At 44.4% G+C, this 25,714-nt stretch overlaps 1 protein-coding gene across 2 annotated transcripts in view; it reads right to left on the bottom strand.

Annotated features, from left to right (window-relative positions):
• The window catches only part of LOC100623639 (zinc finger protein 621), a 64,987-nt gene that overhangs the window by 27,720 nt on the left and 11,553 nt on the right, over window positions 1-25,714 (bottom strand). Inside the window, exon 6 of one of the 2 annotated variants that reach the window (XR_014822785.1) lies at window positions 25,545-25,682. The exons of the other annotated variant lie outside the window; for it this stretch is intronic. The gene's annotated coding sequence lies outside the window, so the exon portion shown is untranslated. The remainder of the gene's footprint in view (window positions 1-25,544; window positions 25,683-25,714) is intronic. 2 annotated transcript variants of the gene reach the window in all.

Raw genomic sequence — 25,714 nt, 5'->3', positions numbered from 1 at the left:
AGGGATCAAGTCAGAGCTGCAGCTGCCAGCCTACTCCACAGCCATGGCAACACCAGATCCGAACCGCATCTGTGACCTATGCCACAGCTTGTGGCAACACTGGATCCTTAGCCCACTGAGTAAGGCCAGAGATTGAACTTGTATCCTCTTGGACACTACAATGGGTTCTTATCCTGCTAAACCACATGGGAACTCTATTTTGTTTTTTAGATGTGTTTGACGCTATGTAATCCTTTTACATATTTTAAGACAAAATTAAATTTTTTAAATATTAATCCCAAAACACAGAAAATGAAATGAAACGAATGAACCTGTGTACCCATTTGGGAGCAAAACAACACAGAGAAGCTATAGCAATTTTTTAAAACTTCTTTTATTTAAGTATAGTTAATTTACAACATTGTATTGATTTCCGCTGTACAGCAAAGTGATTCAGTTATATACTTTTTCATATTCTTTTCCATTATGATTTATCATAGGATATTGAATATAGTTCCCTGTGCTATACAATAGGACCTTGTGTATCCATTCTGTATATGATAGTTGCATCTGCTAACCCCAAACTCCTGCTCTATCTCTCCCTCACCCCTCTCCCCCTTGGCAGCCACAGGTCTGTTCTCTAGTTCTGTGAGTCTGTTTCTGTTTCATAGATACATTCATTTGTGTCAATTTTTTTTGCCACACCCATGGCCTAATGACAATTCCTAGGCCAAGGATCTAACCCCCACCACAGCAGTGATTTGGGACACTGCAATGACACCACATCCTTCACCTGCTGCACCACATGGGAAATCTTGATTTGTGTCACATTTTAGATTCTGTATATAAGTGATATCATATGGTATTTACCTTTCTCTTTCTGACTTATTTCACTTAGAATGATAATCTCTAGGTCTATCCGTGTTGCTGCAAATGGCATTATTTCATTCTTTTTATAGGTGAATTGTATTCCATATGTGGTATATGTGTATGACATCTTGATTCATCTGCTGATGGACATTTAGGTTGTTTCTTTGTTTTGGCTATTGTGACTAGTGCTGCTATGAACAATGGATGTATCTTTCTGAATTATAGTTTTGTCTGGATATGTGCCAGGACTGGGATCGCTGGATCATATGGCACCTCTATTTTTAGTTTTTTGAGAAACCTCCATACAGTTTTCCATGTGGCTGCACCAACTTACATTCCCACCAACAGTGTAGGAGGGTTCCCTTTTCTCCACACCCTCTCCAGCATTTGTTATTTGTAGATTTTTTTAAATGATGGTCCTTCTAACTGATGTGAGGTGAGACCTCATTGTAGTTTTGATTTTCATCGCTCTAATAATTACCAATGTTGAGCATCTTTTCATGTGTTTGTCGGCCATCCATATGTCTTATCTGAAAAAATGTCTATTTAGGTCTCCCACCCATTTTTCTATTGGGTTGTTTGTTTTTTATTGTTGTTGTTGAGTTGTACGAGCTGTTTGTATATTTTGGAAATCAAGGCCCTTGTCCATCCCATCATTTGCAAATAGTTTCTCCCAGCCCACAGGTTTTCTTTTCATTTTGTTTATGTTTTCCTTTGTTGCTCAAAAGAAGCTATAGTAATTTGACTGCACACTCCTAGTGGGATATATCCTAAGTACAAAAAGAACTACAAAAAAAACAAAGTAAGTATTTTCAGTAATGATATTGCTGGTGATAGTATGTGGTTCTGCTATTTTAAAACTGTAGTATGGGTAATGTAATGTGAGATAAAACTATTGATTAATTACTTGATACTTTACCATCCTCTGTTTTTGAGAACAGAGACTCTGGGTGTGGGGAAGAAGGAAATGCAGGTGTTAGAGTTAAGTTAAAAAAAATACGGAGTTCCCATCGTGGCACAGCAGAAAGGAATTGGACCAAGAACCATGAGGTTGCGGGTTCGATCCCTGGCCTTGCTCAGTGGGTTAAGGATCTGGCATTGCCATGAGCCGTGGTGCAGGCCACAGCTCCAATTCACCCCTAGCCTGGGAACCTCCATATGCAGCAGGTGCAGCCCTAAAAAGACAAAAGACAATATATATATATATATAAAATTCTGAAACTGAAAAGAAAGTATGGGTTCAAATTCATAATATATTTCATGATTGATTAGATAGACTGACAAGTAGGTATTCCTCATATTTCCCAGTTCTGCTCATTCAAGAGGACTGAAAAGAGTGACAATGCTGATAGCAGTGAGCACCCTTACCACTCATATCAGGGTTTCTCTATACCATTTCTCACTAAAAGTAACCAAACCTGCCAGGAGAAATAGCTAATTCAAGTTCTAGAACAGGAAATAATTAAGAGGCACCTAAACATTTAATTGTACCCAAAGGAAAGAAAATTATCATACTACTGGGGTTATGCCAACTTGAAAAAACACCCATGGGCTAAATATGAGACAATTTGAGCATCAGTAATAATAACCCTAAAGATAAATAATAAAATCAATCATAATAATCATTGCAAATGAATTCATACCAACTATGATTAAATCCATGGACTCATAATTCTTTAATAAGATGATTGGAAAAATGTGTATTTTGATGGATATTCCACAATATTAAGGAATCTAAGAGCAAAAATGATAATTGAGGTTATTTTATTTTCTTTGCCGACCCTCAGCATATGGAGCTCCTGGGCCAGGGATCAGATCCAAGCCACAGCTGCAAACTAAGCCATAGCTGTGCCAATGCTGGATACTTAACCCATTATACCAGGCCAGGGATTGAACCAGTCCTAGAACTCCCAAGATGCTGCCAACCCCGTTGCGCCACAGCAGGAGCTCCAATAATTGAGGTTATGTTTTTAAAAACTTTTTTTTTTTCTTTTTTTGCCTTTTCTAGGGCCACTCCTGTGGCATATGGAGATTCCCAGGCTAGGGGTCGAATCGGAGCTACAGCTGCTGGCCTACACCACAGCCACAGCAACGCAGGACCAGAGCCGCGCTGCGACATACACCACAGCTCATGACAACACCCGATCCTTAACCCACTGAGCAAGGCCCGGGATCGAACCCGCAACCTCATGGTTCCTAGTCGGATTCGTTAACCACTGTGCCACGACGGGAACTCCAACATTCTTATATTCTAGAGGTGCATACAATTATTATTCACAGATTCTATATTTGTGAATTTCCAAACTCACTAAAATTTACTGATTATCTCAAATCAATGCCCTCAGCGTTTTTGTGGTCATTTACAGATGTGTGAAGAGCAGCAAAAAACTTGAGTCATCTGCCATGCACATTCCCAGCTGAGTTTGATCAAGGGGACTCTGCCTCCTTGTTTCAGCCCTCATAAACATGTGTCCTTTCCATGGTCTATTTAATGTCACATTGTTCACATTTTTGTGCCGCTTTTCTTTTCTTTTCTTTTTTTTTTTTTTTTTTTGTAATTTCTCTGTTTAAAAAGGCCCCTGAGTTATGTCCTGAAATGTAATTTTATGTTCCTAAGGCTGTGATGTGCCTTATGGAGAAAATATATCTTTTAGATAAACTTCGTTAAGGCATGAGTTATGATTCTGTCCGCCATGAGTTTAATGTTAATGAATCCATAATGTATATTAAATAAGTCATATTTAAACAAAAACATACATGAGACAAGGCTATATATTTACTGGTTGATGAAAATGTGGCCAGAGACCCACAGAAACCTACTCCTGTATTTGCCCCGGAGAGTAAGGTTCAATATTCACTAATTCAGTATTCACTAATTCAGTGTTCATAGCGACTGTATAGAACTTAACTACCACAAATAATAAGAATCAACTCTACTAAAATAGTTGCAGATTATATGGATCAAAAATACTTTGCAACATGAATAAAATATGTCTGCTGGCTTGGATTTGGCCCACGGGACCCAACATTTAGTCTCTGGTCTATTTCATTCCAACTATTGCACAGGAAAAGACATTTTTTTCAATCATTGCCCGATTAATAGACATTTGAGTTGCTTTCTGTATTTTACTATTATGATCAGTGCTCCAGCGAACGTCTGCACACGTGCAACAGTTTCTCCTGAGAAGACGTGGAAAACTGTAATTGCTGAATCACAGGGTATGCACATTTTACATTTTAATAGAGGCTGCCAAATTGCCTCCAAAGTGGCTGTACCAATTAATACTCCCACCAACAGTGTGTGCAAGTCTGGGTTTCTCACACTCTTGCCAACGATTAATTCCACAAGTATTTTTGGAATCTGGATCCTGTGTGAGGCACTAATGAGGTGACGGGTGTGGAGAGGAAGCAAAGCAGGATGTAAGCTCCATGAGACATGGCATCGCAGCCCAAAGACAAGATGCTCATCCTCTCCAGAGAGTCACCAAAGATTCGCAGAACAGGATGGTAGGAATAAAAAGCAAGTGGATTTTCAAACCTTATCCAGTGGCCCACACATCTTAAACAATAATCCATAAAAATGAATTAATTAGCTTTGGAGTGCTAATATGTGCTATGTCTAGCCCAAGATGGTGCCAAGGGAAAATCTGTTTCATTTTTTAAAAGAAATGACATTTTTTCTTATTACATATGGGTATCAATTTGGCTATGTGTATCCCTCCAAGAAGGGGGAGGAAGCCTTAAAATGTGTGTGCTATTAAACTAAGCAATTATTTTCTGCATGTATCTTAGGGAAATTATTTGAAAAAACTGCAAAAATTTAAGAGCAGGTTTTGTTCATTCATGGCACTGTTTAACATCTCCCCTCAAGATGTCCAAAAATAGGGAACTCAATAGTTAAACATATATCAAACAATTTTGAACTGTATTGGAAGTTGACCTATTAGGAACTATTATGCAGCCAGCAGAAATGATTTATTTGCTGTGATGGAAAGATACTGGAAAGTAGTGTTGTTAAAAAAAGAAAAAAGTTGGGAGTTCCTGTTGTGGCTCAGCGGGTTAAGAACCCAACTAGTATCCATGAAGATGTGGATTAGATCCCAGGCCCCTCTCAGTGAGTTAAGGATCTGGCATTGCCATTAGCTGTGGTGTAGGTTGCAGACACAGCTCAGATCTAGTGTTGCTATGGGTGTGACACAAGCCAGCAGCTGCAGCGCTGATTCATCCTCTAGCCTGGTAACTTCCATATGCCACCCACGTGGCCCTAAAAAGCTAAAAGAGGAGTTCCCATTGTGGCTCAGCAGAAATGAATCTGACTAGCATCCACGAGGATTCAGGTTCGATCCCTGGCCTTTCTCAGTGGGTTAAGGATCGTGGGTTGCTGTGGTATAGATCTGTATAGATCACAGATGTGGCTCAAATACCACTCTGCTGTGGCTGTGATGTGGGCCAGTGGCTACAGCTCCAACTGGACCCCTAGCCTGGGAACCTCAATATGCCATGGGTGCAGCCCTAAAAAGACAAAAAAAAAAAAAGAAAAGAAAAAGAAAAAAGAAAAGAGTCACCAGTGTGACCCCATTTGTTCATTTACTCACCACATGCATGCTGAGCACCCACGGTGTGTCAGGCACTGTGCTGGGTGCTGGGGACAAAGTCATAACGTATGCAGGCAGAGTCCTTGCCCTCGGGAGCCAACTGCCTGTCCCCCTTGCCTGCCTCTTGTACTACACAGACAGCCATCTCCAGCCTGGATGGGAGCATACGACTAATTCTTTGCTATTAAGCTCTCTGTGATTTCATGAGCACAATGGATGGCTTCTAATTCTTAGACCATGTGTACCTATGCCCCAGTCACTGAAAGTCTCTCCTTTCCAATATCATGGTATTTAAACTTGTGAGAAGACAGTTATCCTGACCATAGAACCAGCAGAGCATACTTGCCTCTCCTGACACCATTCTCTGAGGGAAAGCATTGAAAATAATGGTGATACCATGGCTGAGGGGTGAAAACAGTCCAGGCTCAGAGTTCCTGTTTTGCTTTTTCGGTACCTGACTTAACACCTCCTCACTTCTGGGTGCCCATCAATAAGAGGTAGGGTTGATGTTAAATGAATCACAACCAGACAGGATGATGCCTGGCGCAAAGTAGTGACTCTCCAGACATCAGCCCCCTTCTCACCTTCTATTTTCTTGTCAAAGATTCTTTTCATCCACAGAAATCACTAGCAGCAGAAATCACTAGAAAGCAGAAGGATGCAGTACTTCAGCTGGGATGTTCTTTTCTTGTCTCATAACTTTGAGGAAAAGAGTGGTCTGGCTTACCCACAGATTCTCTGAAAATAGTCACCCATATTGTGTGACACTTAGCAAGTGATCCAACTCTAGAGGTACAGATGCATCCAAGGCTTCTCCCGTCTACAAATCAGCACGTGACACAGGCAAGTGTCTGCCCTTATCTACTTCCAAAACATAGTCCCTTTTCCCTGCTTCCGATCTCTACAGCGTATGAAACCGCGTGGATGGGTGAAGGAGAATGTGGGTGTGTAGAAGACCTGAAAGGGAGCCACAGGCACATGCCTCAGGACGGGCCAATTGGACCATTCGATACACCTGGCCTCAGTGATGGCTGATGTGTACAAGTCAGTAGTTTGCAATTCCAAGATTTGCTTAGATTCCCTTTTTTCTTCTAGGGTGGTTTAGTTAGGTGACTATAAGCCTGAGAGTTCTGGGAACCACTGTGTTGAGACATTCTGTGTAGGAAGGAAACAGAGCCAAGTGATGGGAGGAGGAGAGAGATTAAGTCCTAATGACACTGTTTGAGTCCTCTGGATCTAACCCTATGCCTGGATTCCAGTTGTATGAGGCTAAATCTCTCCTTCCCTTTTTCTGTTCCTTTCTCTGTCTCTCTCATTCTCTCTCTCACCTACACACACTGCCCCCTCTCCTCTTCCACCTCTTTCTCTCTCAGTTGAGGCTTCTTCAAAGAGGGTGTATATGCAAAGAGTTTATTTGACAAGCATCCCAGAACACATCAGCAGGGGAATGAGGAAGTAAGACGGAGAAGAGAAGAGAGGAGGAGAGGAGAGGAGAAGAGAGGAGAGGAGAGAAGAGAAGAGAAGGTACATTGCGGAGCATGTAACTGCTAAAGGCCACCTTGGGCTCAGTCCCACTCAGAAACTTCAGGATATCTGTGGGGTACATATTTTAGAGCCATCCTGCCTCCGGGAAAGGAAACTGAGGCAACCCACCTCTTTTTCTGTTGCTGTAGCAGGCTGACCCTAGGTAGCCTTGGTACCCCTTCCTTGCTGGCCCATCCTGAGAATGGGTGAAGTAGACTCCTTGGGAAGCCACAAAGGCTGGCAGTGGGCAGTCAATCTGGTCTGCCCTGTACCTAGGGGAAACAGGTGGGATCCTCTTGTTCTGGTTCATACACTTTTTGGGGTAGGGAGCAGGTTAAGCTAGGCTATCTGCCATTTGCAAAGGAAAATCATCCTGACTAATGTATGTGACACTTCCACCCAAGTCGGAGATCTGCTTAGAATGTTCCTGGGATCAAAGAGCCCTGGATTTCTTCCTCGACCTAACCCCATCCCAGATAGGACACCAGCCTGGTTACAGGAGAGACTCTTATCAGTGACCTCTTTTGTGTTCTGCAGACATACTGGCATGGCCAGCTGGTTCACTGAGGCATCCCTGAGTGGGAGCAGTGGTCAGCCTGTACCCATCCAGAGCCAGCCGGCTCTCCAGGAAACAGCACCACTCCAATGTCTCCCTGCTCCGGCCGGGCCCTGGGCTCTGGTGACCACCCACAGTGACCACCACGGGCAACCAGCAGGCCCAGCTGCCCTTTGGCAGCTGCCCAGAGCAGCTGTCATGAGCTTATATCTTCAACATGCCTCTGAGGAGACAAAAACCTCCCGCTAAGACAGCCACAGAAATGCTGGCCCCCTGTGCTCTGAGGGGTGGAGGCCAGGAATCCAAGCTGTAGTCATAACAATTTCCTCCCACTACGGAGGGATGCCTGGGCCGAGGGAGGGAAGGGCAGCACGTGTGTTTTCTCCCAGAAGTTTGCTTTGAGGTGATAAATATCTTTTGTTTCTATTGTGAGCGAGGTCTTTCTTTTCCAGTATTTTTTCTAAGTGGTTACTGTTGGAAATAGGAGAGCTATTGATTTCTGTACATTTATTTTGTGACTGGCTGCCTTACTGAACTCTCTTTATTTCTAACAGTTTCTCAGTTCAATATTCCCAAAAGAGAAAAAAAAATTTTTGAGGCGACATGACACAACTGACCAAAAACATGTAAAGTCAGCCACTGTTTCATTTGTTCTGAGATGGGTGAAAAATCAAGGTAGAAACAAAAATCCCACTCAAGCTACCTGCAAATCTTCTGTTCCCACCTACCACACCCCAGTGTTTCTGAACCCCTCTCCTCACACCACTGTTGGGGAAAAGCTACTCCCCTGTGTTTTAAAGAAAGTCTTTGAGACCCACACTCAGAAAAGTTCTTCGTTGGAGCAAATGGTCAAACCCCAGGCTTTTCCGGACTGTGAGGCTCAAGGCAGGTATCGCAGCTCTGAGGAGAGCCAGAACTCTGACCCAGCCTGTCACCCATCACTCCAGCTCCTCTCCAAACAGCTCTGAAGCCTAACTGAGCACCTACTGTGTGCCAGGTCTGGAGGAAAGGTTTAGTCCCTTCCTCCCAGACTGAGCCTCAGCACTCTTGGATATACATTTTGTTGTTGCCTCAGACTTTTCTGTGCAGATGTAATCACACAGACAACGCCCTGCCCAGATGCTCTCCAAGCTCTTTCGCAGCTGCTGCACAGCCCTCCACAGGCTTCTATGTGATCTTGCCTCTGACGCTTGCACCCGAGACTCCCATTGGAGGACCGCCCTCAGGCAGCCCTTAGCCACTGAGTGACAGGTGTGGATGTCCCAGGCTCTGAGATGGAACTCGCACCCCAGCACTTCCCTGCAAGGGCAGGATGAAGCCACCTGCTGTGGGCCTGAGCTCTCGCCCTGCTCCTCTAGAATTCCCTGAACAATCCCCAGGGAACCCGTTGTCAATGCATTGCTGGCACATAAGTTTTTATCTCACAGTTTGCATCTGGGAAATCCAACCAAAGATACAAAATAAGCGTCGGATTCTCCATGGCCATACTTCCCCATCTGTCTGGGTGGCATAATTAGAAAGTCTTCTGTGAAAAGAGTTAGGATTCTATTATAGACTGAATTGTCTCTCCCCAAAATTCATATGCTGAAGATTCAACCCCAATGTATTTGGAGACTGGGTGTGTAAGGGGGTAGTTAAGGTTAAATGAGGGCATAAGAGCAGACCTCTAATCCAAGAAGATTAGTGTCCTTATAAGAAGAGACAAAAGACACCCCCATCACATGCACACACACTCCAAGGCCAGGCTGTGTGAGGACACGGGAAGATGGTGGCCTCCAAGCCAACAGAAGAGGCCTCAGAATGAAACTGAATTTGCCAGCATCTTGATCTTGAACTTCCAGTCTCCAGAACTGTAAGAAAAATATCTGTTGTTGAAGCCACCCAGGCTGTGGTATTTTGTTACAGTAGCCAGAGCTGACTAATACAGATTGCTTCACCTGCTTTCTGGCTGGGATCCTGGGAGAGCCCCCTTTGCCTCATTCAAATGACCTGTCACCACAAAACAAAAAGACTGTGGCCTGGGAACGGCTCTGCCTCACTCCAGGGAAAACGAAACAAAATTGAAGCTATAGACCAGAGGTTGGTAAATTTTTTCTGTAAAGAGCCAGACGATAAATATCTTAGGCTTCACAGGCCACGTTGCCTCCGTTATGACTATTCAGTTCTGCTGCTACCGCACAAAAGCAGCCCCAGACGGTATGGAAATGATGGGCTTGGCTTTGTGCCCATTAAGCTTTGTTTAGTAAAACAGGCCACTGCAGGCACTTGTTCACTGACCCCTGCCACAGGCTTTTTGAACTGGGAGTCTAGCAAACATCAGGTCAAACCCCAGATGGCAAAGACGAGGACCAGCGCAGAGGGTAGAAGGGAACTGCCCCAAGGAGCTAGTGGCATTCAGAGCAGGAATGGACAGCCTACTCCTTGTTTCCACCCTGTCAGTCATAACTGAAGCTTATGAACTGAAGACTGGATCCTGAAGGCTTCTATGACTGCTGGTGATAAAGGGCAACGTGCTACCCCAGGAGGAGAGGGTGAGTCGGCCAAGAGCCAGGGCCGCCTGAGGTCTGCCTCTGAGGGGGCACAGTGAAGGGCAGGCCCAGACACAACTGTAAGGCAGAGGACCCTGCTGCTCTTCAAAGGAAGATGAAAAGCAGGCCAGCCCCTCCCACTGCCAAGGACAAAATGAGGGCCCAAGAGGAGTCCCAGTGACTGAGTGTGAAGAGACTGGGTGAAGAGAGACCCTCGGCTCACGCCACCATGACCAGACTGCTCACCTGCACAGATGTGCCTCGATCCCTGCTCCCCTGGGCCTCGGCTTTAGGCATGAAGCCTATTTTGAGACACACCAGCTGCACACACTCTGACATGTGGCTCCACATTTTGCAGAGTCAGTAGAGGGGTTGCAGCCTCTGGGAGAAGTAGGCCACTGGCCCCAGGAGGAGATAAAGGGAACTTGGAGTCATCAGGACCTGTGGCCTCCTGTCTCTCTCCTCCTCTATCTTGACTTCGCTGCCATGGACCTTAGGGTTCAGATGGGGATCTCTCAACCGATGCAGGAAAGAGCATCCCTGGTTCACAGCAGTGATCCTCACCGCACCCCTACTCCCCCGATGAGAGCTGGGAGACTCCAGTCCCCAGGGGCTCCTTAGGGCTCCACGGAATCCTAGGCCTACTTGGCAGCCTCCATCCTTACAATCTCCCAAAGTCAAAGCCTCAAATTTTAAAAAAAGAAATGTTCAGATTTGGGAAAAGAAGGCAATGGGGTCCTTCAGGCCCCAGCAGAGGACTGGGTGTATTTGGAATTCTATGACCACCTCAGTGCCAAGGAAAAAGGACCCAAGCATATCACCAGGACCCTAGAGGCAGATTTTTTTTTTTTAAACTCTTGGTATCAATGAGATTTCAGTCTTCAATCGTCTCAAATTAAATATAAACCTAAATAGCAGGCGTTATTGTAGATATGCAGGGCAAAGAAAGAAGGGGAAAAAAGAGCTTTGTATCACATGAATTTTTGCTGCAGAAACTTAATGAGAAACACACCACATTTCCAGAACCCTCTTTCTAGTCAGGGCTCCCGCTGAGATAAAAGGTCACACGAAGAGAAGGAGCGAGAGGGGGCGGGAGCTAGGCTGGGAGCAAGCAGGCACTTTTACTGGAAAACAGGCCCAAATTTCATACAAGCAGCTATCAGCCTGAGAGTCTAGACTGATGATTTTCTTTGAATGCCAGATGTGAAGGGCTTTCATAAAGGAATCTCAAACATCACCTATTTAAAAACAAATCGACCCAAGATGCATTCATGGATGCAATGGATAACTTTCTATGTCAGGCAGCAGGGAAAACACCCAGCCTGGTCGGGAGAGGTCTGAACTCAGCGTGCGTCCCGCTGCTGCCCTCTGCAGGCCATGAGCAGCAGGGCACCCAGGAAGCCAGCCACGGCTGGTTTTCCTGGGACTGGTTTCCCTGGGACTGAACCAGGCTTCTGCCAGCCAATGGAGACTTTCTGAACGTCTGGCCCAGGGTAGCAGAAGAATGGTCCTCTGCGAGGTGCAAGATCATGTCTGGAAGAACTGCACTAGGGCTGCACCTCAGAGTTATACACATCATCTCATTCGGGCTCTATCCCTGCAAGTTGGAGATGTTGGCCCTGTACAGAAGAGAAATCGCAGGTTTCAAGAAGCTGAGTGATTTGCCCAGTGGATGCAACTGTCTCATTCAGTATTGGAGCCTGACACCAGTGCCCTTCCCGTGACCCTGTGTGCCGTGGCCATCATTGCCAGAATTGCCCTTCTCAGGGAAGGTGGGATGATATAATGGGAACTCTATTATCCAAACCTGACCAGACCAGCAAGGAGGAAGCCATGCCCATGAGGCCCATGGGGCTAGGCTGGGAGTGGCTGGGACTCAGGGATGCTATCTCTGCTATGAGGCTGGAGGAGGGCCCCTTGACCCCAAACCCTAGCAGAACCCAGGGAAGGTTTGTAGAGCAAGGAGCATGCTGACCACACTCTGGCCTCTCCTGACAGCCCTGTGTTTCTCCCCCATTATGTCTGTCTTGGGCTGCGACGCCCCCCCCTCCCTTACACAGGGACCAATCCTGAAAACATCACACTAAGATGACCCCTGACTAGAGACATCCCACTTAGCAGCAGCCACAAATCACAATGCCAGACACTTGGGATCAGTGACCTTTAGAAGGGGCTGGGCGTGGCAAGGACCCTGCAAGTGATTCATGTTTAATCTAGTGTGAAAGGACCTCTGCCCTCACCACCCCAGGGAAACCAACCCTGCGCCATGCCCTCTGGCCAGCCTGCTCCCCGTGGTCATGGGGCTATAGATGGGATGTGCTAGGGAGTGTTTGGTTTTCTACCGGTGCTGTTGACTTAAAATTGTGTGTACCCTTAGGCATTCCTTCCTTTTCCAAATCCTCCTAAAGTGGCCCACCCATGGCCCATCTCTCCACAGGGCTTCTCTTCTCAGAGGCAGAGCTACTCTCTAAGCCCAGGGCACCCCTAGGTTTTTGCACAAGCCACTCCTCTGTGTGGAAGCCCTTCTGGCTTTCATCACTCCCCTGGTTCCAACTTTTCCCCAAACATCGGCTCTCCCTCGTTCCCTTGCACCACAGGTGGGGTGCCCCCTACTCTGAGCTCCACTGTGCCACCAACCCCCCTCTCCTGGCACCCATCCTTTGCCAGCAACACCACCACGTGCCACCTGACAAATGTTTTATTTTCCTGCCTAGAATCCAGCTGGATTCTAGGAAAGCACTTGGCAAATAATTGGTTAATTCCCTAATCTCTTTGCATTTGACGTCACTGCCCTTATGTTCAGAGGCCAACTTGCTGAATTGGAAACTGGGACTTGGGACCTGACCATGGACTAAATATTTGCCTTTGGAGTTGTCCTGGGAAGAGAGGAGGTTTCCTTCCCCAACCACTCCTTCCCCAGGACATCTGCAGGGAGAGGGGCCAACTTCATTCCTGTATCACTTGGCCAGAGGTGCCCATCAGGCTCAAGGGGCAGCAGCCACTCAAGGGAGGTATCCCTGAACCATGGTTCCAGGTCCACCTCTGGCCTGGCTGACCCACCAGAGCCACCTCCTCCCAGTAGGGCTGGCTGGACTTACTAGAATGAGCAGTCGGGAACTGGGGAAGCACTTTCCCACAGTGGTACAGCTCCTTTTGTTTGTTCCTGGAGCTGCTGTCTGGAGAACCTGGCTGAGAGAGGCCTTGTTCATAGTCTCTGTGTAAAATCTAAAGATAGACATATTAATGTATCTGTCACTTACACCTTAATGAAAATAAATGAATGCAATCTGGTCACTGAATCCCAGAACCTTAGGGTGAGAGGGGCTCTATCCAGCAGCAGTCTTTCTGTCCAGCTGGCTTCCGTCCTGTCACTCAGTGCTGGTACCATAACTTGATATATTTACAGAACACATCTCCTCTTCTCACACCCCTCACTCTTTCCTAATGAATTTAAAATTCAAATGCTAACCATGATCCTTGTTAAAACAGGCACCTCTCTGTGAAATTATAAAAAACTGAAAAAGCACCAGGTCCCAGGCCCACCTGATACAGACCTTCATCACTTAGATGAAGCCCTGAGATCTGGGAGGCAGCCGGACCTCCCAGAGGCCGGGAGCCTTTCAGAGAAGCAAAAGGAGGGAGGGTCCACGTCACTGGCCCACAACAGCTCTGAGGCAGTGAGGAGGCTGTCACCCCAGGAAGAATGCCTTATATTTTCTAATTCTGTGTGCCCAGCATCACTCCACTCAACAGGGCCCGAAGAGGACACTGATAAAAATACCAGGAAGTGTCACTATCCCTAAGGAGGCCAAGTGGTGCCTGGGGGTGGGGTAACCTCTCACCTCACCCACCCTCCCTGCATCAGGACACATACAGGGAAGGGCTCTCCCATCCTGCCTTCCCAGCTCTGCCCATCACCATCTTCTCTTCCACTCCATCCCAGGAAGGAGAAGCAGATGGAAGTGAAGTACAGCTGAGCCCAAAGAGGAGCCTTGAGGCTGCAAGTGAGTATAAATGGAGGTGAGAGCCACAGGGAAAACCACTTTGAAGCCTCCATCTGGTAATAAATTAAAATATGGAAAATAAGGCACATGGTTTCCCATCACAGCAATTTGTCTTTGATCGGAATAAGGCATCTCGGGTACTGGGGAGGGGGCTCAGTCTTGAAGCTCCAAACCTAGGCTTGAAACCCCCTTCTGCCCCCTAGTCTAGAGCACTGCCTTACAAGGTGTGGGGAGATTGGGGGGATTTTTTGAATGAGGAAACACTTAGCACCATGCCTGGCACATGATAAAGGCTATCCAGAAGTAGGAAGAGGAGTGAACAGCATAACAAGACCTGACACCACAGGTAGAGCCACAAAAAGCACATGGCGCATTTTACGGCCTGCAAAGCTCTCTTGGTTCTGTTCTTTTGCTTGATGTTCTAGGAGGTCCAAGTTGTAACCATCCCCCCATCAGAGAGGCGAAAACTGAGGTATCAAAGTGCCAAGAGGTTTGCTTGTCATCCACATGGATTGCCCAATGGAGAGCAAAACAGAAGATTAGAAAAGGAAAATAGGTCTGATGAGACCATCCAGAATTTCACCAGCAGAAATTGGTGCCAATTTGTACCATGTGTATTTAGGGTCTTGTGGGTGTAGGGCTGTGTTTACACACTGGGAGGAGAGGGGAGCATATGCTTTCCAGATTCCAAATACAGCTGTGTGTGGCCTCCACAGGTAAAGGCAGACAGGGCAGGGAGAAGAGCCTACGCTTCTTACTTGCCATTTCCCTGCTAGTTTCAGTGCATACAGACCTCACAAGGACAACTTGACATTCAGCCCAAGACTTGAAAAGGCACAGAGGCTGATCTTGGCAGGCCCACATGTGGATATGGTTGTCTTTCATGTGTACAGGTCCCCCCACCCCTCTCCATCGTGTTTTCGGTTAGAGATGCCAGTACCTTCATGTAGCTTCTGCGCAGGGGCAGCCAATGCAAACCCTCCCAGTTATGCCTGCATCCGAGCTCCACCTAGTGGCAGGTGCTCAGTAGAGCGTCTGAGAGTGCATTTTCTTCTAGAGCCACCTGCCAACAATGAATTACTGGGTGTAAAATAGACACTTTGGATTCAGCACATCTGTGGTTCTGGTCCTCTGCGTCTCTGTCCATATAACCTGCCCTGTGCCAAACCCCTAGGTTTAACTAAACTAACTATGCCAGGAAGCCTGAAGGCACTAACTGGCTAATTGTATGCTCAGAGCATCCTTCCTCTTGCTCTCAAAGCCTACAGGGTTTTGTGATGTCCCAAGGGCCTGTCCGGAGCAGAATTGGCAGCCACTTGGCACGGTAGAATGAGTATAAAAGCAGGCATCCAGGAGTTCCCGTCGTGGCGCAGTGGTTAGCGAATCCGACTATGAACCATGAGGTTGCGGGTTCGGTCCCTGCCCTTGCTCAGTGGGTTAACGATCCAGCGTTGCCGTGAGCTGTGGTGTAGGTCGCAGACGCGGCTCGGATCCCGGGTTGCTGTGGCTCTGGTGTAGGCTGGCGGCTACAGCTCTGATTCAACCCCTAGCCTGGAAACCTCCATATGCTGTGGGAGCGGCCCAAAGAAATAGCAAAAAGACAAAAAAAAAAAAAAAAAAAAAAAAAGGCAGGCATCCAAAGTCCTGGGTTCTAATTTTACTGTCTTCACTGTCCAGCTAGGTGGACTCGATAAATCATCCAAGGGCTCCAGTTTAACCTGTCTTCATCTGTGTAACTAGGATAAGACCCAGCCTTAACCAGCACTTCATGGTGAATGTGCTGAACATAATGTTTCTCTACAAGAATCCAAAAAACAAGTGAACTTCTACACGTTATAAAGATACAGGTGGAAATCCTTATGCCCTGTTTCTCCTTGCCTTTGGAGATACTGGTTTATCAGCCTGGCATGCTTTTCACCCCACTCCTCCTGGCTAGCCCCTCCCTCACATACCATCACCTCCTCCCAGAATCCCTCCCTCCTCCCTCCCCTGGGCTGCACTGAGTACCCCCATCTCTGGTTCCCAGAGCACACTGCTATAATTCTCATCACACTTGGTCATAGTCACCTGTTCTCTTCACTAAACTGCATGCTCTTCCAAGGAAGGGACTGTCTTTTTGACTCATATCCCCGCCCCACAGCACAGAGTCAAGTACACAGTAAGTTCTCAATTCCACTATGTTGAATGACTCTAAAAAAAACCTAAATGAAATAAACAAATGGGTCATGAGGATGTTCTGTAATCTTCCAGAGGCCCCTTCTGTTTCAGATCTGAAATCCACCTGGATTTTTGCATATATGTGAAGTAAAGATAGACTGTTTTTCCCCATAGAAATATGTGGTTGACCCAACACTTTTATTAAAAAGACCATCTTATTCACTCTACATCCCAGGGTCACCTCTGCCATAAATCAGGTGGCTGTATATGCATGGGTCAGTTTCTGGACTCTATTCTGTGCCATTGGCTAGTTATTCACCTGGCTTCCTGAGGCAAAGACCCAATTACTGACATTTTCCTTTTTTTTTTTTTTTTTTTGGTCTTTTTGTCTTCTTTAGGGCTGCACTTGCAGCATATGGAGGTTCCCAGGCTAGGGGTCCAATTGGAGCTGTTGCTGCCAGCCTACACTACAGCCACAGCAATGTGGGATCTGAGCTGCGTCTGGGACCTACACCACAGCTCACAGCAACACCAGATCCTTAACCCACTGAGCAAGGCCAGGGATAGAACCCACATCTTCATGGATGCTAGTCGGGTCCGTTAACTGGTGAGCCATGGAGGCAACTCCCCCAGTTGCCAACATTTTCTATGCAAATAACTAACATTTTAGGCAGTGCCAAGCCCACTTGGGGGCCCAAGGAGTGGATAGAGCCAGAGGATGTGGCCAGGCGGTGAGGTGAGGAAAGGTTACAGCCAGCTCTGTACCTCATGGGACCAAACAAGGGGTGGACTGTCCCTGTAAAAAGGCTGGAAGCAGAAAGGCAAGCCAGGGCTCCACGTAGGAGCTGGGCAGCACCTGAAATCTGTAACAGGAACCAAGGGACAGGACACACTGCAGGGCTGAGTCCTGCCTAGTCCTCTGCTGGTACCTCCTACTCTGGCATCTGGCCTTCAGCCTGCAGGAGGCTCTCAGGGAGGCTCCCCTGCAGAGCAGCTCAGGGCAGCAAGAGGCTTCTGACAGCTAGGGCTAGGACAGCTGCAGAGAATCAGGGAGGGAAGGATATTGAGAAAGGCCCCAGTCCCTCTCTGCCTTACTTGGGAATCTCAAATGAGTGAAGAGGTCCAGGATGGGGGTGCATGTTCAGTGGGGATCTGTTGGCAGAGCATGTGGCCTTACTAAAGGGGCAGCCGCTGCTCAGGCATGTGCTTCCACAGGGGAATGGAGGCCAGAGTTGCCACAGCTCCCAGTTTTCCGAGAGAAGGTGCAAATCCAAACTTGTGTGGAAGATTTTTAAGTATTGTCATTGAATATTTTTAATTGTAAACACTGTGAACCACATAAAACACATCTGCAGGCCATATGAGACCATGTCTGATTGGTATCTTTGAAATCAACAGAGGAAGAAACAATTTTATCCTTGAGTATTGTTCAGAGATTAGGAGGAGAGTGTGGAGGCAGTGGCCGCTACACAGAGAAAATTTACTGTGAAAATGAGGGGAAAAAAATAAACATGGCCTCCTGCTGAGTCACTTTTCCAAGTATAATTGCATTTTAATAATCCAGGGCTAATTCTGAAGGTAATAATTGTTTGATTCTCACATTGGATTTGTGTTGATTATTTTAGAAAATGTGTTGAAGCATATTTTATTTTCCAATCTTGCACTGCTTTAATGAAAAATTCATTACCAACAGAGTTTTCTGAACTGGAAAGGAAGAAATTGAAAATACACATCTGTATGAGTATAAACAGGCCTGCTAAACGAATACATTCTTTGTACATGAGGTACCTGGCCATACTGATGAAATACAAACAAGGGAATATTTTAGCCTTAGCAATAGAACAAAAAACTATAGAAAGAATAAGTAAATGAAACAATACTACAACAAGGATCATTTGGGACAGCTGTGGTGCAGGAGGGAAAGCATTAGATATAGAATCGTAAGATGTGGCTTAAGTCCAGATTCTACACTCTAGGATAAATAAATTACTTAATCTCTGAATGATAAGATTATATCCCTGTCCTGTTGGAATCATTCCTTTGGCCAATAAGAGCAGAAGTGAATATATTATTGGTGGATGAAGTTTTAAGAGCTTATGCAAGCTTTGCTATGCTTTCTTTTCCTTCTGATACAGTGATCAGCAACATTCCAGGTGGGGGATACTGTGTCACTCAGAGTTCCATCATGAAAACAGTGATGCAGAACAGAGTCCCAAACAACCCACCAAGAATATGCATCTGAGTAAGAAATAAACCTTTACTGCCTTACACCACTGAAATACAGTGGGCTGCTTGTTACTGCAGCACACCCTAGCCCATCTCAACTGATACCAGTCTGTAAAAAGATCCTTTATTGTTAAAGGAAATTTGCAAATACCTATCTTGGGGTGTAGGGATGCATATTACCTCACCTCATTCTCTGCAGCTGTCCCAGCCCCAGCTGTACACTGAATTTTTTTCTACATATATACCACATACCTCATGTCCTCTATTCCCCATTATATATTTTACATATAATTACATATGTTGATAGTTTTGCTGTTTCTCAAAAAGAGGACTCTTGTCTTTTCATCTATATAATCACAAATAACAACAAAAATCAAGCCATTTCAAGCTGGCATGGCTTTTGCACCTAAAGCAAAATATATCATTCGAGGCACCATAAGAAAGACATCCTAAGCTCATCTTTCTGCTACAGAAAGAGACGGCATTTGGTGGGGGCTGGAGAGAGTCCAATCGCTGAACGGCCCAGCCGCAGTGCAGAACCGCAGCCCAGCTTGAAGGGCCAGATGCGAAGGGGAGACCAAAATGAAAGCTATCAACGGAATAAAAGAACACACAGGCAGGGAAACAGCAGGAGGGCTGGAGAGAGAGAGAGAGGCACAGGGAAATAGACCAAACACATGAAATGTGCTGTCAGTGATTTGCATGTTGGATTGGGCTGATAGACACCATTTTTGGAATAGAAAATTAAGATGGAAAGCATGTTTTTTTAATGAACAAGAGTAGACAGTATGCAGACAGATTCACGATAATCTGGGACTAGGACCAATCTCTTCTAGTCAAAATTAAATCCCCACAAAAAGAGGGGGTGGGTTTATGAATAAGACCCATGTTTAAACAAAAGAGAAGAAAAGTATTTGGGGCTGAGCAATACTGTGTGCCCAAAGGCAGGCTCCTTGAATCTTCAAGCATTATAAACACACATCAGGAGAAAAAAAAATGCTTCTTAAGGTATATGGTTCAGGGGCGGGAAGCCCAAGAATAAAAGGCAGAAGGAGTAGAAAACAGGGCATTTTGCCATCCCAGGTCAATGATGTTGTCACTCACTCATTCCATGTACATTCAGCAAGCCCCAAGCCCCACTGTTCACAACCCAACCTGAACCACAGGATGACGTCATCCTCTCCTCTCTGTCACTATTTGTGCCTTCTCTTCCCCAGCATCCCCCTGAAAGTTCATAAATGCTTCCTCCCACTCTGTGCCCCTCTGCCCTGGGCAAGCCCCCAATCCCCTGTGTTCCTGACCCAGCCTGAACCACAACCCCTAACATCCCTTCCAGACAGAGGGTAAGAAGTATGTCAGAACATCTGTGCCAATTTCTTTGAGATGTGATAATGTAGGGTCTTTTTAAACTACTTACCTGTTAGAGTTACATACTGAAATATTTATGAATGGAATGATTTGATGTCTGGAATTTGCTTCAAAATAATTTTGGAGAATATTACATAGCAATTAAAAAAACAAACAGATGAATCTCACAGACATTGAGTTAAGAAACTGTACCCCCGGGAGCTCCCTCATGGCGCATCGGAAACGAATCCAACTAGGAACCATGAGGTTGTAGGTTCGATCCCTGGCCTCACTTCGTGGGGTAAGGATCTGGCCATGAGCTGTGGTGTGGGTCCCAGATGCGGCTCAGATCTGGCGCTGCTGTGGCTGTGGCTGGCAGCTGTAGCTCTGATTCAATCCTTAGCCTGAGAACCTCCATATGCCATGGATGTGGCCCTAAAAAGCAAAAAAAAAAAAAAAAAGAAAGAAAGAAAGAAAGAAAATGGACCACCAAAAAGAGTATGATTCACTTTATATGAACATCAAAAATAGGCAGAGCCAACCTTCTGAGAAACAAGTTCAAATAGTGATGAGAATACCTTGCAGGGAGAGAGAGTGGAAGAAATGAAAACAGTATCTACTTCTGGGTGGTGAGTATTGACTGGAAGGGAACAGAAGGAACTCTCTGGAGGGATTTTTTTTTTTTTTTTTTGTCTTTTTGCCTTTTCTTGAGCTGCTCCCGCAGCATATGCAGGTTCCCAGGCTAGGGGTTTAATTGCAGCTGTAGCCACCAGCCTATGCCAGCGCCACAGCAACGTGGGATCTGAACTGTGTCTGCGACCCACGCCACAGCTCACGACAACGCCGGATCCTTAACCCACTGAGCAAGGCCAGGGATGGAACCTGCAACCTCATGGTTCCTAGTCGGATTTTTTAACCACTGCGCCACGAGAGGAACCCCTCCTGGAATGATTAAAATTGTCCATAACTTGTCTTGGCAATGGTGCACACATGTATATAATTATTGTCAAAAATCATCAAATGCTCAAGATATGTGCACTTCATTTTATGCTAATTATATTTCAATGGAAGTAGATTATAGTCTCTTGCCATCATAACAGTTATTTTTTAGCTTAAAGAACACTTACTCTGACCGTCAGAGTTCTTTATGACTAGTGCTATAGACATTTTCTTTGAACGTAAGTTTTCATGCAAGCCAGTAGGCATTAATTTTCCTTGCCAGGGAAGAAATGAATGAAAATAACTGTACTGTTATTTAGCTATGAAAATAATTCTGTCCTGGGGCCACAGATACTTAGGAAAGCCCAGCAGGAGTTTGTCACTAACAAATCACCCAATTTGAGATCTTTCTTCTGAATGGTCATTTTTTCTTATGAGCTATGTCAAGGACCCACACCACACAGGACCAATGTATACAAACCAATGTTTTCATTTGAGATACGGTATAAATGCACCATACACGGTGAGCCCAAGAAAACCCAAATCCCGCCGTCCAGGTGAAGCCAGGGACCTCTCTGCCCTTCACTACCAGGCACTTGAGGGCACCAGAGTGGATGTGGCCAGCACTCTTCTCAGGGTCTTCAGGAAGAGGTGCAGTTTCCCCCCAGGAAAGAATCGCAGCCTTGGAAACTAAGTATATTTTGCAAATAAACATTCAGGAACTCAAAAGAGAGTTCTGAGTCCCAGGAATAAAGTTGCATCACCTCAAGGGTCATCTTAATCAAGATTCGCCTGGCTCTGAGTAGTGGGACAATTGTGATCTGAGGACTTAGAAACTCTGGTCTCAGCCTAAATTTATTCTTTCTTCCCCTGGTTTTGTTTATGGCTCTGTTTAAAAATATCTAGCAGCTTTCACCTGATTGGCTTGTCCGTCTACTGAATTAATAGTCTGAAGTTTGCTGGCATTCTGCAGCCATTTCACCTGCCCAGGATAATTTAGTAGAATTATAAAGCTTGATTCAGGGTCTTTCTTATGCTCCATAGATTAGATGAATGGAGGGATGGATGGATAGATAGATAAATAGATAATTATCTCTATTAAAAAATTAGATAATTCAGGCAAGAAAGGAACAGGATATTTGCATAAACTCAAAATATCTCCCACAAAAAAGTACTTATTAATTATAAAAGGAAAAATTGTAATTTAATGGTGGAAAAATATGACGGACACCACCTTAACCAAATGATCAATATTCACATCATCAATAATGGGATAAAATCAACCCACAATGTAGGCCTCACGGTAAAATGCACTGAAAAGGACACAAATCACTTATGGGATATTCTTGGCTAAAATGTATAATCTGAATCTAATAACAAGGAAACACAGAAACCCAGGTTACATAATGTCAAAGTTATGAAAGACTAAGGGAGTGTTCCAAATTTAAGGACCCCAGAGAGATGTGAAAATTAAATGCAATATGTGGTTCTGGGTTGGAAATAAAAATAGCTAAAAACAATATTAATGGGATAATTGGTGGAACTGGAATATAGACTATAAATTAGAAAACAGTATTGGGTCAATGCTAAATTTCCTGAAATTGACGATTATATTGAAGTTACATAAGAAAATATTCTTATTCTTGGATATACCCATGGAAGTATTTAAGCGTGATAGGACATGATGTCTGCAATTTACTCTTGAAGGGCTCAGAAAAAAAAGTGTACGCATATATGTACGTACATCTAGACAAACACCCACACACATATATGGAGGGAGAGAAAATGATAAGCCAAATATGGAAACTATTAAAACATAATTGGTGAATCTGTATGAATCTTTTTTCAAATGAAGTAAGATTTAAGCAGGGCTCACCCCCTCTCTGGATCACTCTCATACCAGAAAAAGTCAGAAGAACTCCAGTGGATCCCAATAAGAACATAGTAAACTGGTTTTGGGGTCTACAGTGCATCCAGCTAGAAGACCTAAAATGACTCAATTCATCTTTGTTTTTTCCCTTTGTTTCCACGGCTAATGTGCTCTCTCACTTGAAAATACCATTTTTTTTTTTTTCTTAGAAATGTCACTTGCTTAAAATTCAGGCACAAGTAAAATAAAGTTGTAAACAACACCTAATTTTTCCCTCTTCCTCACCAAAAAGGAAAGACTAAACTTGCTGCTTCTCACGTTGTTCTTTTTTTTTCTTGCTAATGACAAGCGTTTACCTACTGATATACATTTACTTAACTCAAGATAATCTTTTCTGCATGTCTTTAAAGCAATCCTATCACTTTGGGAAGAGTTTCTTCAATTTATAAACAAACTAGGATCCGTATATATTATTTGTCTGTATTTTAGTATGTAGTGAGGGTTGTTTTTACAATTTATAGCTCATGAATCTCTATATATTTACTGCTTCGTCTTTGGTGACATTAAGTTACAGCTTGAATTATGATAAGGCAATAACCACTTACACAAAGGCGCTTTAGTAATTTATTCCTTCAAAAAGCTCTTATTGAAAACCTTCCATACGTCAGGCACGCTGTCAGTTATTTGGAATGAGATGGCTGTATGAATTAGGCATGTCAGCCAATCACAGATTATTTAATCTTTTCTTATACTAAAAACAAAACAAAAACAAAAACAAAAAAACATGATGGCTACAAGGTCAAATGAGAATCAACAATGGATGCCTCCTGATCACCATCTTTCAGCACCGAGATCACAGAGATCTGTATTATCACACAGTATGGGTTTCCGCATGAAGAGAGTTGGAAAGCCAGAAAAAAGTCCAACAGCCCCTCCATCATGAACTAGAGTTCAAACTCACACAAGACATCTGGGTCCCAGCTCTCAGAAGCTTCTAAATATTATTCCTGGAGTTCCTGCTGTGGCGCAACAGGATCGGCGGCAGCTCTGCAGTGCCAGGACACAGGTTCAATCCCTGGCCTGGCACAGTGGGTTAAAGGATCTGCCACTGCTGCAGCTGCCGTGTAGGTGGCAACTGCAACGGAGATCTGATCCCTAGGCTGAGAACTCCATGTGTCGTGGGGTAGCCAAAAAAGAAAATAAATAAATAAATATTATTCCCCACACCATGGCTCCTTGGAGAACCGATTGATTTCAGGGATAGGGATGGGAAGTATCAGCCAGAAAACACAAATATGATCAAAGACTAATCAGGACATGGCCAGAGGACCTAGGAGCCAGACTGAAAGGGAAAATTGGCCATTCCAGTAGCCAAAGGTGGGAAAAATTAATAAGAAGAAGAACTATAATTGATTATAATATATTGAATGGCATTTTTTTCCTAAAAATACAGAAGTCCATAGTGATAGAATAAAGAGGATAAAAAGATCTTTATGGAAGAATACAGACTAATAAACATAGAAAAAATGACAATTGCAAAAGTACTCTCTCACAATCTCCAATGATCAGTTTCAGCAAAAATCATTAATGGATGTTAAAAACCATTAGACAAAAGATTGTGGGGTAGTAAAAAAAAAAAAAAAAAAAAAACCTAGCATGATGCTAAAGTATCCTGCCATAGAGTCCATTGTGATTTCAAACAGAAAGGGACCTTTCCAATAGAAAGGTCTAATGGTCACCACCTTAACCAAGCAATCAAGCTTAGCATCATTTAACAGCAGGGTGTCTTAGCATTAAGTACCGTCTGAAATGCAATACGAAAGATACAACATCACCATGACACATTTTTGCTGGAAATATGTGCCAGAACCTAATCAAACTTCCTAGACAAACTTCTAGGATACAGCAAATACAGAGAAAAGAGGAACAGGTCAATACCCAGAGGAAGTAACCAACCAAATACATCAAGATTGGGGGACATTTTACAAGACAAAATTTTTTAAATTATCTACCCTTTTATTAGCACAAGACAAACCAACCCAAAAGCTCCAGGGCCCAAGAATAACTTAAGTCTCAGTCAGGCAAGGGGTGGTTTTTCCAGGCCCAGGTACTGGGCCCCAGCCCAGCTCAGCACAAACTTTCAGAGTAACCTCCTGAGGGGAGATGTCCCCTGCCATTCACAGCCAATAGAAGGAGGAAATGCTGAACAAAATCTGAAGAAAGAGGCTGGCTGTTTCACAGATAACCAATGGGATCTGCCACATATGCTTATATTGCTCTTCAAGGAGTTAATAATTTTAGATAGACTCTGTTGAGTCTATTGAGTTCGGGTTGTAATTGTTGCGGATATAGTTCTTACATCTCACTATGCTCCATCATTCTCTCAATAGATTTATATCACAGATTCTGGTTATAAAAAATAGTGATTTATCATGACTGTAAAGACTGTTACCTGATAAGTGTTTTATAATCACATTTTCCTATTCAACTTGTTGCTTCTCCTGTACTTCATAACTGCCTGGAATTTTTTTTTTTTTTTTTTTTTTTTTTTGTAATCTGCTTTGTTTTGTATTACTAATTTCTTTCCCTCTAGTAAGGGATCCAGCCAAATACAGCATTTAGTTGTCATAATCTTTTAGTCACCCCTAGCTTGGAATATCTTGTCTCAGTCTCTGTCTTTTATGACATTTACATTTGTAAAAGCACAAGGAAACTCATTTTGTTTCTTGTTATTTTTTCAGGTCACACCCACAGCATGCAGAAGTTCTCAGGCCAGGGATCGAACCTGAGCCACAGTAAGGACCATGCCAAATCCTTAATTGCAAGGCCACCAGGGAACTCCTGGAAATTCCTTTTTGAATAGAATATACTCCACGCGGGGTTTGCCTGGTGAATAACTCATGGTTAGATTCGGAATAATCATCTCTAAGACACTTGTAAGTGACATACCTTTCTCAGGTCACATGTATGAAGGACACAATTTCCAAATGCCCCTCACTGGAGGTGTTCATTTTGATAATCCAGCCAAGGTGCTGTACAACTTGTAGAGAGTTTCTGTGATTTCTCCTGCATCCTAGTTAACTTCTCCTGGAGAAACATTTAAGATGGTACAAATAGGA

The sequence above is a fragment of the Sus scrofa genome, chromosome 13, assembly GCF_054392235.1.
Source record: "Sus scrofa isolate SSC_HxYL_T2T_F1_AM1 chromosome 13, Sscrofa_HxYL_maternal_Yorkshire_Landrace_v2.0, whole genome shotgun sequence".
NCBI lineage: Eukaryota > Metazoa > Chordata > Mammalia > Artiodactyla > Suidae > Sus > Sus scrofa.
The sequence above is the reverse complement of the archived record's forward strand: the minus strand, read 5'-3'. Positions and strand labels throughout refer to the sequence as shown.